The sequence below is a fragment of the Sus scrofa genome, chromosome 1 (genome assembly GCF_054392235.1).
Source record: "Sus scrofa isolate SSC_HxYL_T2T_F1_AM1 chromosome 1, Sscrofa_HxYL_maternal_Yorkshire_Landrace_v2.0, whole genome shotgun sequence".
Taxonomy (NCBI): domain Eukaryota; kingdom Metazoa; phylum Chordata; class Mammalia; order Artiodactyla; family Suidae; genus Sus; species Sus scrofa.
Window position 1 is genome coordinate 61,084,420 of NC_139383.1, and position 15,215 is coordinate 61,099,634.

At 36.2% G+C, this 15,215-nt stretch overlaps 1 long non-coding RNA gene across 3 annotated transcripts in view; it reads left to right on the plus strand.

Moving 5' to 3' along the window:
* The window catches only part of LOC106508897 (uncharacterized), a 153,522-nt gene that overhangs the window by 104,350 nt on the left and 33,957 nt on the right, over positions 1-15,215 (plus strand). Inside the window, exon 4 of one of the 3 annotated variants that reach the window (XR_014840121.1) lies at positions 7,275-9,386. The exons of 1 other annotated variant lie outside the window; for it this stretch is intronic. This is a non-coding gene — a long non-coding RNA (uncharacterized LOC106508897). Of the gene's footprint in view, positions 1-1,851; positions 4,539-7,274; positions 9,387-15,215 lie in introns of those variants that run through there. One more of the 3 variants, XR_014840118.1, reaches the window with a different exon arrangement.

Here is a 15,215-nt window from a genome sequence, read left to right on the forward strand (position 1 = left end):
GTTGTAGGTTTAAGGCAAAGGCAGAGACCCTTAAGTAAACCTTCACGTAGTGCTACTAAGGGGGACAGAGTGACCAGCAGAGATTGGAGGGGGTCACATGGGACTGGATTGATAACTAGCGGTTCCAGGTAGCTCAAACATTGCTAGTCTACCCCTCAGTGATGTGACTTGAACTCAAGTCTGCATAGGGCTGGAGGCCAAAGAACTAAGACCAAATATCAAATGCCTAAAAATTCAAGGAACTGTGTGAATTAGAAAACTACTTATTGTGACTATGTCAATTTTCCCTAAGCTTATCTATAGATTCATTGCAATTGGACAGAATCTTGAAGGATATTTTCTAGGGGAAATTGACAAACTAATTAAAAAATAAATATGGAAATGCAAAAAAATAAATTGAGGAGGATGTATAAATTTGGAGAATGTACACACTATCAGACATCAAAAATCAAGAACTGTTATAAAGCTCTAGTAATTAAGACAGAGTTTGTTGGTATAAGGACAGAAATAGAGGCCAATGAAATGAAATCGAGAGTTCAGAAACACGCCACCTGTATATGGTCACTTGATACATGACATAGATGACAACACAAAGCCAGTGTCTGGACAAAGATGATCTGTGTCCATATGGGAAAAAGTGAAATATCGCACTTACCTCACATGCAAAAGCCAATTTCTGGTGGGTTATACAGTTATAAATACGAAAAGTACAGCAATAAAGTACCTAAAAGATAATATGGGGGAAATCATCTTGACCTTGGGAAAGGGGAAAGACTTCTTATATTAGTTATAAAAGTGCTAACCATAAAGAATAGACTTATATTAGTTATAAAAGTGCTAACCATAAAGAATAGACTGAGAAACCAGATTTAAAAAAGTCTATCAGAAGACATCACTTGAAGAATAGAAATGCACCCCCCCACACACATGGGTGATATGATTTTAAACACGTATAACAAAGCGTTTATATCCATACATTATAAAAGACTACTACAAATCACTAGGGAAAGGGAAAATCCCTAGTGTAAGTGGCAAGACTGCACTGAAATCAGATAAGCCTCAACCACATTACCCATCAGGGAGATGTTAAGTTAAACCCACTCTGAGTTACTGCTATTCCCATGGAAGAAGGGTCAAAATTTAAAAACTAAAACAGCAAAATTAGGTGAGGATAGGGAACAGTGGGAATTCTAATACACTCCTTTTAGGTTTGTAAATTGGTACAAATAGTTCAAAAAACAGTTTGTCTTGATACACCAACATTGAAAGCATATATACCTTTGATACAGAAATTCTAATTGAAAATGTACACTAATTAGAAATATATAAATCTGGGCACTAAAACATGCATAAGAATTTTAACAATAAAAGCCGTAACAGCACCAAACTGAAACCATTCATTAATGAAAATCTCATGAATATATTGTAGAGCAAATGATGCCTGTCACAAAAGAGTATCATCTGTTGGTACTGTATTCATGAGTTCAAAAGCAGAGAAATCAAAACAGTTGTCTCAAAAGCAGGAATACAGGTTTGGGGACGGGGTAGAGGAGAAGGAAAATGATAAGGAGGGGACATGAAAGAGCCTTTTGTGTGATAATGTATCTAATGTCCCAAAACCTAGCAATTTAAAATAAATATTACATCAGTTTCTATGGGTCAGGAAGCAGGGCACAATTTAGCTGGGTGCCTCTGCCTCAGTATCTTTCATGAGGCTGAAATTAAAGTGTCAGCTAGGACAGTCCTCTTAGGCCTTGACTGGGGCTAAAGTATCTTATTCCAAAGTCACTGATGTGGTTTTGTGGGCCCCTGAATCTGCCTCCAGGCTCACTCGTGTGGATCTCTCCCCAGGGCTATCTCGTGACTGTGCAGCTGACTTGCATCAGCATGAGTGATTTAAAGGAAAACAAGAGAGAGAATGCCAAGAAGGGAGCCGCTGCCTTTGTATTATCAAATCTCAGAAGTGACATGCCATCACCTCCACCTCATTCTTTTTGCTAGAAGTAGGTCACTAAGCCCAAACCATACAAGAGCATGAATAAATGGGAGGCAGGTATCCTTGAAATCCATAGAGGTTGCCTCCTATAGATGGCAATGGTCATTTTCTTAACCTTGGTGGAAATTAACATGAGTAATTGCTTTATGGTTATTCACTGTACTATACTAATTCTGTGAACTTTTCTATCTTAATTGGGTGGAGAAGGATGGACTGGGAGTTTGGGATTGGCATATGCACACTGATGTATATGGAATGATTGGCCAATGGGGACCCACTATATAGCATAGAGACCTCTACCTGATATTCTGTGATAATCTATGTGGGAAAAGAATCTGAAATGTGTGTGTACAGGTATTAACTGACTCACGGTTGTTGTACAGCAGAAATTATCACTACATTGTATATCCTTCAGTAAAACTCTAAAAAATGAAAAAAGAAATACAGTTATAGGAATTTCTTAAAGCTTCATGTCCTTGATTACTTGGATGGAATCAAAATGTTGTACAACTCCAAAGAACCTCTTTTGCATTCACTTAGTCTTATTTATATGGACTGCTTTAAGACTACTTAGGAATATTAACTACAGCTCTCACTAACAAACAGATAAACCCACCAGTATTCAAAATAGAAATAAAAATTGACATATTGATATCAATTGATATATCGAGCTGATCCTTTACATGGGAAGTAATTGTTCTTGTGTTATTCAAGCTATTTAAGCACTTCTTAGCATATTTTTAGCTGCTTGAGGACAAATTAAGAGAAATTCTCAAATTCCAAATTTGCTGCAAATGCCACTCAGTATGAACTTAATAACTTTTCTAATCACAATACTTTGTTTTCTAAATTTCAAAATAAATATTTTTGAAAATCTTTATGTTTTACAGAAATTGCCAATACTGATTGAATGAGAAAATTTTCAACTGATCTTATATTTTCAGCACATGTAAATAAGGATAAAGAAAACATTCTCATTAATACCTAACCATTAACATTACACTTTTAATGGAAAGATAAGTAGTGCACGTGGCATTAATCAAAAACTCTTTAATTTGTACTAGTCCTCCAATAACAATACACATATATAAATAAAATCTTTCGTGGATAAAAGATGAGTTGCTTACATTTTAAACGTACTGCTCACTCATTCCTTGACAAACTTGACAAATGGCAGAGCCCAGCAAGTCAACCCGCCCTTCTTGGTGGGAAAGAGCACAGAAGTGAACATGGATATGAAGCACCTTTGTCACTTTCCCTCAAGTGGAGAAATCCAGAGGGAACTTGAGACCAGGTTAAGAAGTACCAAGGAAAAATATGATGCATCTTTTTATGTAATCCTGTAGTATAAGTAACAAGCATTAAGTACTGAGATTTATAAAAATATGTACAAATAATGTACATCAAACTTGACTCTCTTAAAGTATGTATTAAATAGTGAAATCTAAATCCTCAGATTTAAGAATTTCACAGAAATAACAGTGATAAATATGTGTCAGTTACTGAGCTATTCTGTCTCTTAACTTCAAACCCCTATTTCTATGTTATGATACTAGGGTGAAGACCTTGTAAACCATACTGCCAGCTGCTCCCCCATAGGTTCCACCAATAGGGTCACAAGAAAGGGACTGGAAGGCTGGAGGGGGAGAAAGGGCTTGTCCTGTCCTCTTTGCTTGCTGGTCCCGACAGATGGCTCATCAATAACCTGTTGCCCTGGCAGTGGCAGCCGACTCCAGTGCCTGCTTTTGTGCCCACTCTCAGACCTCTCAGAAGTACAAGGGACAAGGCTCTTGGGGTCCTCCACCACTTCCTTTCATTATCCCCCACCCCAGAGGTGGGGGCTACTTCCAGCAGAAACTGTCTCTGTGTTACCTCAGTATTTCCTTTATACAGATTTCCAGTTCTCTAACATATTCTCTGTGTTCAAATAGTAAATATGATTTCTGTTTTCCTGACTGAACCTTAACTGATACAGTAGCCTACACAATAATTCATAATTATGCAATTATTACAAAATTATATTATGGCCATATATGATCCTGTACCATGTTTTATTGAAGAGGAAGCTGTTTTTCCTTTGCCAATTTAAAAGAAAATAATTTCAGTGGTTTAAGAAGAAAAATGCTGATATGCATTTAGCTTTTTGGAAGTCTGCATACGATTTCTGGACTCGACTAATGTAGCTGCTTCATAAAATCACAAGAGGCCATGCTTGTTAGACACTTAGAATAAACTTTAGCTAAGATTATTAATGTGCATCCTAAGAATTCATATTGCCATTCCATGAATGAAAAAAAAATAAATCATCTATATATATATATAAATAAAAGAGCAATTACTTCATTAACCATGATAACAAGTATACTAATTTCTTTTTGGTATTGATCAAAACAATTAACAAAAATTATTCAAAAATTGCACAAATACTTGGCAGCTGACCAACCTAAATACTATGATTGGATACTATTTTTTAAAAATATCAATAAAATTTGTTTCCATTGCATAAATATGTATTTTTTCAAAATAAATACTTTTAAATGATTTTAACGACCACCTTATTGTGTTATAAGATGAATGTCTGAAAAGTGTTTGTTATTGAGTTCCAAAGATGAGAATACACACTTGTTTTTAATAGAAATTACTTTCCACCCATATTTTACAACTTATTTATGATTTTTTGGTGGTTTCTCTTTTTTTGAGATAGAACATAATAGTAATTTTGAGAATAAAGAATTAATTGAAATGCAAATGTGAAGGAATTGGAACATGGAGTCCAAAATTTTAATAAATTATTAGTCAATTTGCATTAGGGTACTTGGAAACATTCTTTTTTCCAATAATATTAAGCTAATTAATTACAAACTTACCAAAATGCAAAATTAACCATTTTAATATATGATAGATATGACATGTAGTAGGATATAAGATCACATTAAGTCACTTAGTAAATTGTGAAAAATGACAAAGTAATTATGTAGCATATGGATTTAACTTTTTCTGTTCTTAAAAACTTTGTTAGACTTTCCCTGTTATTGAAAAGAGTGCTCTTGAGTGAAAGCTTATACTTTGATTACTAACTCTATTGTAGTAGCTCTTCAAATAGTTTAGTAATTTATAATTACCAAAATCATTATCTCTTTCTGGTCCTCATTTGAGAATAGACTAGGTAATAATTCTAAGCCCATAAAGTCACTGTTCTTACTATCTTTCAGGTCATGCAAGGATTTAAGTATCTATGTGGGATACTGTGAGATCTTGTCAGAATACAAAATTCCATGGCTGCTGTAAGGAGTATAGTAATGCTTGGCACATAGGGTTGCTGTTGACACTGATACGAAAGAATTCTTACATTAAATATCTGGAAAAAATCGTAGGAGTGCATAGCTGTCTTAATTGGGGAAAACCACCAGGTAGCCTGTGATACCAAGGGAACCAGCCCACCAAAATATACTCTATAATATGCCAAAAATCACTCTGGGACACTGGGCATTTTAAAGACTAATGTTGGGACTCTATCAGCAAATCAGTGTTACCATGTCTTTGAAAAGGTAACATAATGGCTGAAGTGGTGGTACATCTATGACTATAGCAAGATGATATTCCTTTAATGCAGGAGATGCACAATAAGAATTAACAAGTGCTGGAGGGGCTGTGGAGAAAATGGAACCCTCCTGCACTGTTGGTGGGAATGTAAACTGGTACAGTCACTATGGAGAACAGTTTGGAGATACCTTAGAAATCTATACATAGAACTTCTACATAGAACTTCCACATGACCCTGCAATCCCACTCTTGGGCATCTATCCGGACAAAACTCTACTTAAGAGAGACACATGCATCCGCATGTTCATTGCAGCACTATTCACAATAGCCAGGACATGGAAACAACCCAAATGTCCATCAACAGATGATTGGATTTGGAAGAAGTGGTATATATACACAATGGAATACTACTCAGCCATAAAAAAGAATGACATAATGCCATTTGCAGCAACATGGATGGAACTAGAGAATCTCATACTGAGTGAAATGAGCCAGAAAGACAAAGACAAATACCATATGATATCACTTATAGCTGGAATCTAATATCCAGCACAAATGAACATCTCCTCAGAAAAGAAAATCATGGACTTGGAGAAGAGACTTGTGGCTGCCTGATGGGAGGGGGAGGGAGTGGGAGGGATCGGGAGCTTGGGCTTATCAGACACTACTTAGAATAGATTTACAAGGAGATCCTGCTGAGTAGCATTGAGAACTCAGCAGATAATCAGTGCTGCAACAGAACAAAGGGTGGGGGGAAAAAATGTAATTGCAATGTATACATGTAAGGATAACTTGATCCCCTTGCTGTACAGTGGGAAAATAAAAAAAAGAATTTACAACTATCCTCTGGAAGTCTAACCACCAGCTGTCTTGGTTTTTAAAAATGAGCCTATTGATTTTGATCCAGGGCCATCAAGAGAAGTAATATTGAACAAACAAAAAGAGTTTGTAGAAGGTACACTGTGATTCATGTCTCTTAGACTAATACAGGCAATATTTATATGAACAGTATTTGGTAGCGATTTGGCTCAAGATAAATGGCTATTCCCCATCATCTCATCCCTATGAAAAATGATAAAATACACAATAGTGACTCACTGTAAGGAGATGAAGGGGTTAATCCTACACTTATGTTTACAGTGCAATGCTTTTTCATATACCCCACCCATGGACACACCTGTCAGGAAGAGGGGTTTTTCATGTTTTTGTTTTTTTCTTTTTATGGATGCACCTGAGGCATGTGGAGTTCACAGGCTAGGGGTCAAATTGGAGCTGCCACTGCCAGCCTATGCCACAGCCACAACAACACTGGATCTGAGCCATGTCTGCAACATACACCACAGTTTGCAGTAATGCCAGATCCTTAAGCGAGGCCTAAGATCCTCCTAAGCGAGGCTAAGGATTGAATCCACAACTTCATAGAGACAATGTCGTGTCCTTACCCACTGAACCACAATGGGAACTCCATAATTAAGGATTCTTAATTCCCTTCAGTAAAATACACATGAGAATTGTTTCCCTACAAACATTAATGCATGTTCAAAAGCTTGAGGGCTCCCAAGGCAGAGAAGACAGTGTAAAGACTTTGACACCTCAGGTTCCAGCCCACTCTGAATTCATCAAGCTCTTCATACTTGAAAGAGACATATTCTTATTGTCTTTGTTATTTCTACCTTTTTCAATCTCAGAAACATGAACTACATTGCACATTATCGTGAGTTTTTTATTTTTGCAGATGTGGTTAAATCAGACTGAGTCTGCCTCTATTGGTCGTAATGATTGGTCTACAAAGATGCTGAAAATTGATTGGAAACTGAATATTCCCTTGGAATGACAGTCTGTGCATGATAGAGATCCTGATTTAGACCTGGAAAGATAATCTGAAATGAATGTGCAGCTCTGAATTTCCTCCCTTATAAAATTTTGAAGGCAAAAGTTGAAAATTACTGACTTATTGCCTCATGAATTCATTTGAGGTGGCATACATTGAAATTGAAAGCACTATTACATAGGTAGCCCATTGTACATGGTGATAAGGAAGCTATTACTTAACTTGGCTGAACATCTGTCAAGGATTGCTCTTGCAATGAGTCCTGTGCACTTTTAGGCTCAGGAAAGGAAAACAGGCTCATCCTTTATAACAAGAGATATTAAGTCATGATCCAGAAATATGTGCATGTCCTCCAGTCTGTGTTCCTATGAAAGGGGCTTCAGGACCCTGTGGAAATTAAGCACTGGGAATTATAGGTTATAAAATAGGAATAGATAATTCCTTGTTTGATGAATTATTATTACAAATACTCAGAGTTGATAGTTATGATCAGCCAGAATAAATTAAGCAATTCTCTGGTGAAAAATGACCTCAAAATCTTGTGATTTGATAAAATAGTAGTTTCTTTTTTGCCTGTGTTATATGCCTGTCCTTTGTCAGCTGTATCCTCTTTTCTCTCTGTCTCCTTCTCTTTTTTCACCTTGGAACCTAGTATAACAGAGCACCTCCTTTTAAGGGTATTTCCATGCTAATAATAGAGGGAAAAGAAGCAAGGTTGCAGACAACAAAATAGTTTTCAAACCCGCCCAGAAGTAGCACATGTCACTTTTATTGCATTGACCAAAGCACCGGTGGTAACTCTGTTCATGGGTTCTTTATACAAGTGTAGAATGGTCAAGGACTAAAGCTTAGTGACCTTTGAGTGTGAATTCCGATCAGTGCAAACCAGACTCTCTACTAGACAGTAAATACGTTGTTTTTTTTCCAGAGTAGCTGTTTACTGACCTCTAAGCTGGTGGCATCCTTTGGGTGCCAATTTAGCTTACTGGCCACATGGTAGATGGTATCAGCCTTTCATCCTTTTTGGGCACAGACACAAAATGTGTTCTTAGCTATATCCATATGAGAGCAGAATAGAGGCAAAAGAACAGGTCTTCCAAGGAAGGGTCGAAAGAGTTGGCCCACATGGCAGGCCTCAGGTGTTTTGCAAATGGCATGATTGTTCACTGTGTTTAGACATCACCATGACCAAAGAGATCCCTTAGGATATGATGGAGAAGAGACTTTGGTGGGTTTTCTTAGATGCCAAAAGTCAGCCTTGGGAGAAAAAAAGTAGTTTAGTCATCTGCAACTCCCAATACATTTTATTATTGACAAATTCGATAAATTCTGTTATCATCTGCTGTGTCTCTAAAGATTTCTGCTGGAGCCACAATGCTAATTTTACTAAAGCACAGAAGACTCTAAGTCTGCCCCTTATAAGTCAAGAACTATGTAGAGGCTTAAAACCAGGTCTCTTCAAACTGCTCCTAGATGTTGGTACATCACATAGCAATTTACAGGTATTTTCTTTTGGTCTCAAGAAAGAATCCTCTACCCCTACCTGGAACACATGATAACCATGACAGGTCCAAAAGTTATTTTGGTCATTTGTTGGTTTATTTTAATAATGCACAATTTATATACCTTACTCTAGCCACCTTTGCAGCAGTAGATGACAACATGCTCTGTTTTTGACAGTCCTTAGAAAAGTTAAGTGCTCAAGGCCAAGATATACATAGTGCTATCTCTCTAGGTTTCCATACCTTGATGGGGGTCTCACTTTCTGATTTCCCAAAATTCTGAGACAGTTTAAGATAATGATTATAGTTTTAAAATCTTGTAATTTTAGATAGATTTTTATTCTAAAGTCTCCCACTAATTAGGTGCATGATCTCCATTAAGTCATGCAATTATCTCAGCTTATTTATCAGTAAAATGTACATCTTAATAGTATTTATCCCACAGAACATGTGGTCAACAAATTATTATTATCATCCACATGTATTAATAAAGCTTAATGATCTTTTCTGGGCATATTTATTTCTTCGGTACCTTTTTTTATTTACTTGTGAGTGTTGAGCTAATGTCAACAGGAACATAAGAAAATCTTGATTTTGTAGGGGGGTATTTTATTTTTAAAAGTTGGATTCAGGGAAAAGAATAAAATTAAGACATATATTTGGATAATGAAAGTGTATTGTGACTTATTTGAGTTAGAATGATGTTAAGAAATGATAACCATTGTAAAGGGATCTGGCTTGGATGGTAAATTATATAATAATGAAATCCCTTAAGATATAAGGAAAATCAAGGACCAAAATGTTTTTTCTCATGTTAGCCAGAGTATATGCACTTGCCTGGATTATGACTATGTAATAGTCACTCCATTCATTATACGGTTTCTCTTATGGGGGGAGAATGGCATATAGAGTAAAGAAATCTAAATTGGATACACATTCATATGAAGAGTATTTAGTTGAGTCACTCTTACAGTTACATTTAATTCTAAGCTATCTTTTTTAGTAGAAACACTTTTCAATATAGCTTGGATTATTCTATTCTAGTGGAATTTTTATGTTATTGATATTTTGGTGAGCAGCTCTATACCAGTCACTTGAAATTTGATGCACTAGGAATTCTGCAGTAAGGAATTCTTTCAGGCACACTTAGAGCTACTGCTTCAGAGAAATTTTTGAATGGTTTGATCTCCAGTAAGTGGTCCTTTACAATTTCACTTTGATGATATTGCATAAGATGCATGGGAGAGAAATTTTAAAAATATTTGAGGACAGCTTCACATGAAGCATTCTTAGATAAGTTACTAGCAAAAAGTAAGGACAGAGAGCACAACTGAGCTTGCAGTAATCAGAGATGAGATACATTTTCAACAAGAATAATGACTTAGAACATGATGCAGAACAGTTAGATGAAAATAGTCCATGGCTGCAGCTTCAAACTGAAAACAAGCTTCATAGGTATGCCATGTACCAAAACCATGGGAGTGCTTTGACAACCTCTTCCACGAAGTGCGTTATTAATTATTTGTGATGAATTGCACATGATGGTGACAATTACCATACATATGAGCTGGCCAAATCTCAGCCCTTGTCTAAAATACAATTAATACAAGATGTTGACAACATTTAACTTTATATGGCCAAACTAGATAATAGAAGTTGCTTCTTTCTGATGTTTGCTAATAATTATCTGTCAAAATAGTAAGAGTGTTCTGTTGATTTCTTCTCCACAATGAACTTTGTGATCCATAATAATGAATTCCTTTATGAAGTAGATAATCAATGATCAAATTTTTGTGTTCTTTATAGGCAAGTAATGCTAGAAGTTCTGAAGTATATAAAGATATAACTGATAAACCTAAGATCTAGTTGGTCCATTAACTTAAAATTCATTAACTTCAGTTTTCTCATCTGTGAACTGGGAAAAATAGTAGTATCTATCCAGTAGAATGTCAGAGTTATCAGTAGTCTAACATAGACTCTCTAAAAACTGTGCCAGATTCCTGGGGCAAATTTTATGTGTATGTGTAAATTTGCTGGGCAGAGTTTATTGGGAAGCTGGAAGCATAGGTCCAAATGGTATACATGGAAAAGATATTATGTGTGTACCTTATACTTTTCCATGTAATATGAGTAGATCTTTACCACTTAGATGGTTGTCAAAGTTTAGAAAAAAACAAATGTGGAGAGACATAACCTACCATAATTATAATTATTTTAAAGCAAAATCATTAACACGACCACAATGGAAAACAATATGGAAATACCTCAGAAAATTAAATATAGAACTACTGTATGACCCAGCAATCCCAGTCCTGGACATGTTATTTGGATAAAACTTTCATCGAAAAAAATACACGCACCCCTATGTTCACTGTAACACTATTCACAATAACCAAGACATGGAAACAAGCTAAATGTCCATCGACAGATGAATGGATTAAGAAGATGTGCTAAATATACAAATGGAATACTACCCAGCCATTAAAAAGAACAAAATAATGCCATTTGAAGCAACATGGATGAAACTAGAGACTCTCATACTAAGTGAGGTAAGTCAGAAAGAGAAAGACAAATACCATATGATATATCTGGACTCTGTAGCACAAATGAACCTTTCTATAGAAAAGAAACAAGCTCATGAACTTGGAGAATGGACTTTTGGTTGCCAGGGTGCAGAGGGAGGGGGAGGAAGTGAGATGGACTAGCAGTTTGAGGTTAGTAGATGCAAGCTATACATTTGGAGTGGATAAGCAGTGAGATCCTACTGTATAGCGCAGGGAACTATATCTAGTTACTCGTGATGGAACACGAAGGAGGATAATGTGAGAAAAAGAACGTGTGTGTGTATATATATATGTATGTACATATATACACACATACACACATATGACTGGGTCACTTTGCTGTACAGCAGAAATTGACAGAACAATGTAAATCAAGAATAATAGAAAAAATTTAAAAAGAAAAATCATTAAGATAGTATAATATTTGTGCGAGATTAGAAAAAATAATGGAACAATAAAGAATTTCCAGATACAAACTCACACATGTATTAGAACTCATAACCAGGTATTTCAAGTGCAGCTGGGAGTGAAAAAAAATTTTTTGTGCTTATATATTAAAATTCTATTATTTCTCTTTTTTTCTGAGGGGGGAACTACACCCACAGAATATGGAAGCTCTCTGGCCAGGGATCAAATCTGAGCCATAGCTGTAGCAATGCCAGATCCTTAACCCACTGTGCCACAGTGGGAACTCTCTATTATTCCTCTTAATTCACATTTTTGTTTATTATTACAAAGGCAAAATTCTCTACTAATTAGTAGAAATTGTTTATACACACAAAAGTAATTATTAAAAACTTTCTACTATTTACAAGGACTGATAAAATACAATAGACTGATAATTAAAACATGAATGTTCAAAGGGGGCCTTAGCTAGTTAACTAGAGAGAAATATACCCTCTTTTAGCAAAAAACAAAAACAAAAACAAAACAAACCTAAAACAAATGTAGAAGGCACAAAGCAGAATAATGGAGATTAAATTAAAATTCTAATCTTTCTGAAATTGTTTATTGTACTAGTATTCACAGTACTCAATAAAATATCATTTAATAGCTGTATTTAATTCATCAGTGGTATAACTTTTTCAAGGAAAAGCCCTATTTAAAAATTTCTCATCTCAGGAGTTCCCATCGTGGCACAGTGGTTAACAAATCCGACTAGGAACCATGAGGTTGCAGGTTCGATCCCTGCCCTTGCTCAGTGGGGTAACCATCCGGCATTGCCGTGAGCTGTGGTGTAGGTCACAGATGTGGCTCGTATCCCGCGTTGCTGTGGCTCTGGTGTAGGCCGGCGGCTACAGCTCAGATTCGACCCCTAGCCTGGGAACCTCTATATGCCACGGGAGGGGCTCAAGAAATGGCAAAAAGACAAAAAAAAAAATTTCTCATCTCGTGAGGCTGAATTAAAAGCAGAAGTTTCCAACTCAAATGTTATGAGGAAAACAATTTTTAACACCATGAAAAATAATATTTATAACAAATTATCTTTGATGCTTACACAGTCAGGTTTATAACAAGTAAAATGAGGTAACCTATACATATTTTGTTGTCACTAATCAAACTTTAAAACATCAGATTTTACAAGAAAGCTTTAAGATTGTACCCTCTACTACTCTGACTCCGCCTCTCTGGGACTTCCAATCTATTAAATCTATGGACATTTTATTGTATCCTGACTTAACCTTCTTACTCAACTGAAATTCTAATTCCATGGTTAATCAATATAACCACTCTCATATTCATATACTAGATTCCATTGCCCCTCTATTTCTTTCTCCTTTTTGCTTGGTGAAACTACATAGTTGATTGGATCCAGAGATCTACTACTTTCCTGAGCCATCTGAATATGACTAGATAAAAACATAAAAGTTCATTTACTTGTCCATGTGAAGTCGCTGGTCCAAGTGAAGTCCCTGGTCATAAACCTCAAGGCGTCCCTTAATCCTCCTAGACAATCACACTGCATGTCCCTGGTCCATTCACTTAACCACTTTCCAAGTGAGTATTTCACATCTTCTCTTCTCTTCAAACTTGAACACCTGCCCTTGCATTCTCTTTCTTATCTGATGATTTTCCTTCTTGATTGAGGACATTAAAACAATCAGAAGAAAACTCCTTCAGACTTCTAAATCATATATACTCACATTTCAGGATCTAAACCCACATTCTGGATGTCCCAGAAATCCATGCTGAATGCGACCTCATCTTGCTAGTAGATGCACACACAGAAGCAATGGCCCAGTCTAGATGTTTTTTTGACAATTCTAGTTTTACTCCTTTTCTGTCTTTTCTTCATCGCTCAGTGGAATCTTACATTATTTATGTAAGTACTGCGAAATAAAAGACACACAGCTTCCCCACACAAAGAATTTTCTGGTATGATGTATATGTATTTAGGAAAACAAATAAAAATAATTTATTCAATCTGAAAGCACAGCACTGTATTAAATATATACCCAATTTATGTAAAAATTTAAACAAAAAGTTTTACCAATGCATTCTAAAGTATCGAAATTCAGGTTCACGGTGAGGTTAAATATTATTTTCTAATACATGTACATAATTATATAAACAGCCTATCCTATGTTTTTTCTTTTAAAGATAAAATATAATTCTATACTAAATTGATGGATCCCTAGAAAGAAATCTATGAGGAATTTTTATTTAATGACATAGCCTAAAAATTTTAGAATTCAAAGAAAAGAGAAAAAATAAAATGAATACTCATATAGTCATGCTTAAGATTTGACAGTTGTATAATTTTGTCATATTTGTATTATGTGACTTCTGATGAATTATTTTAAGTAAATTCCAGAAATCATTACATTTTTGTCTTAAAAACTACAGCTCTAAATAGTAAGATTTTAGGGAGTTCCCGTTGTGGCTCAGTGGTTAATGAATCCGACTGGGAACCATGATGTTGCGGACTCAATCCCTGGCCTTGCTCAGTGGGTTAAGGATCCAGCATTGCCATGAGCTGTGGTGTAGGCCACAGATGCGGCTCAGATCTGGGGGTTGCTGTGGCTCTGGTGTAGGCTGGTGGCTACAGCTCTGACTGGACCCCTAGCCTGGGAACCTCCGTATGCCACAGGAAGCGGCCCTGGAAAAGGCAAAAAGACAAAGAAGAAAAAGAAATAGTAAGATTTTATCTACAAAAAATTATTAAAGTTATGGTTGACAGTAAATCTATCATATGATGTAATAACCATTATATATTCAAATTTGTCTAGTGGTCCCAGAAAAGTTTTCTAATTTGTTCATATGAGTAATTAATCAAAGCCCATGATATGAATTTGGGTTTTATGTTCCTTAACTTTCTCTTAATCTGAAACCCTCCTTCCCCATTCTCCACTTTTTTTCACAACGTTGGTTTGCTGAACGTATTAAGCAGTATATACTATATATCTTGTAGGATAGGTAAGCAAATTTTTTTTTTTTTTTTTTTTGTCTTTCGTTGTTGTTGTTGTTGTTGTTGCTATTTCTTGGGCCGCTCCCACGGCATATGGAGGTTCCCAGGCGAGGGGTCGAATCGGAGCTGTAGCCACTAGCCTACGCCAGAGCCACAGCAACGCGGGATCCGAGCCGCGTCTGCGATCTACACCACAGCTCACGGCAACGCCGGATCGTTAACCCACTGAGCAAGGGCAGGGACCGAACCCGCAACCTCATGGTTCCTAGTCGGATTCGTTAACCACTGCGCCACGACGGGAACTCCAGGTAAGCAAATTTTAAGTGGTACTTATTCAATGTCAAAATAACAGAAACCTCAAAAAGCCCAT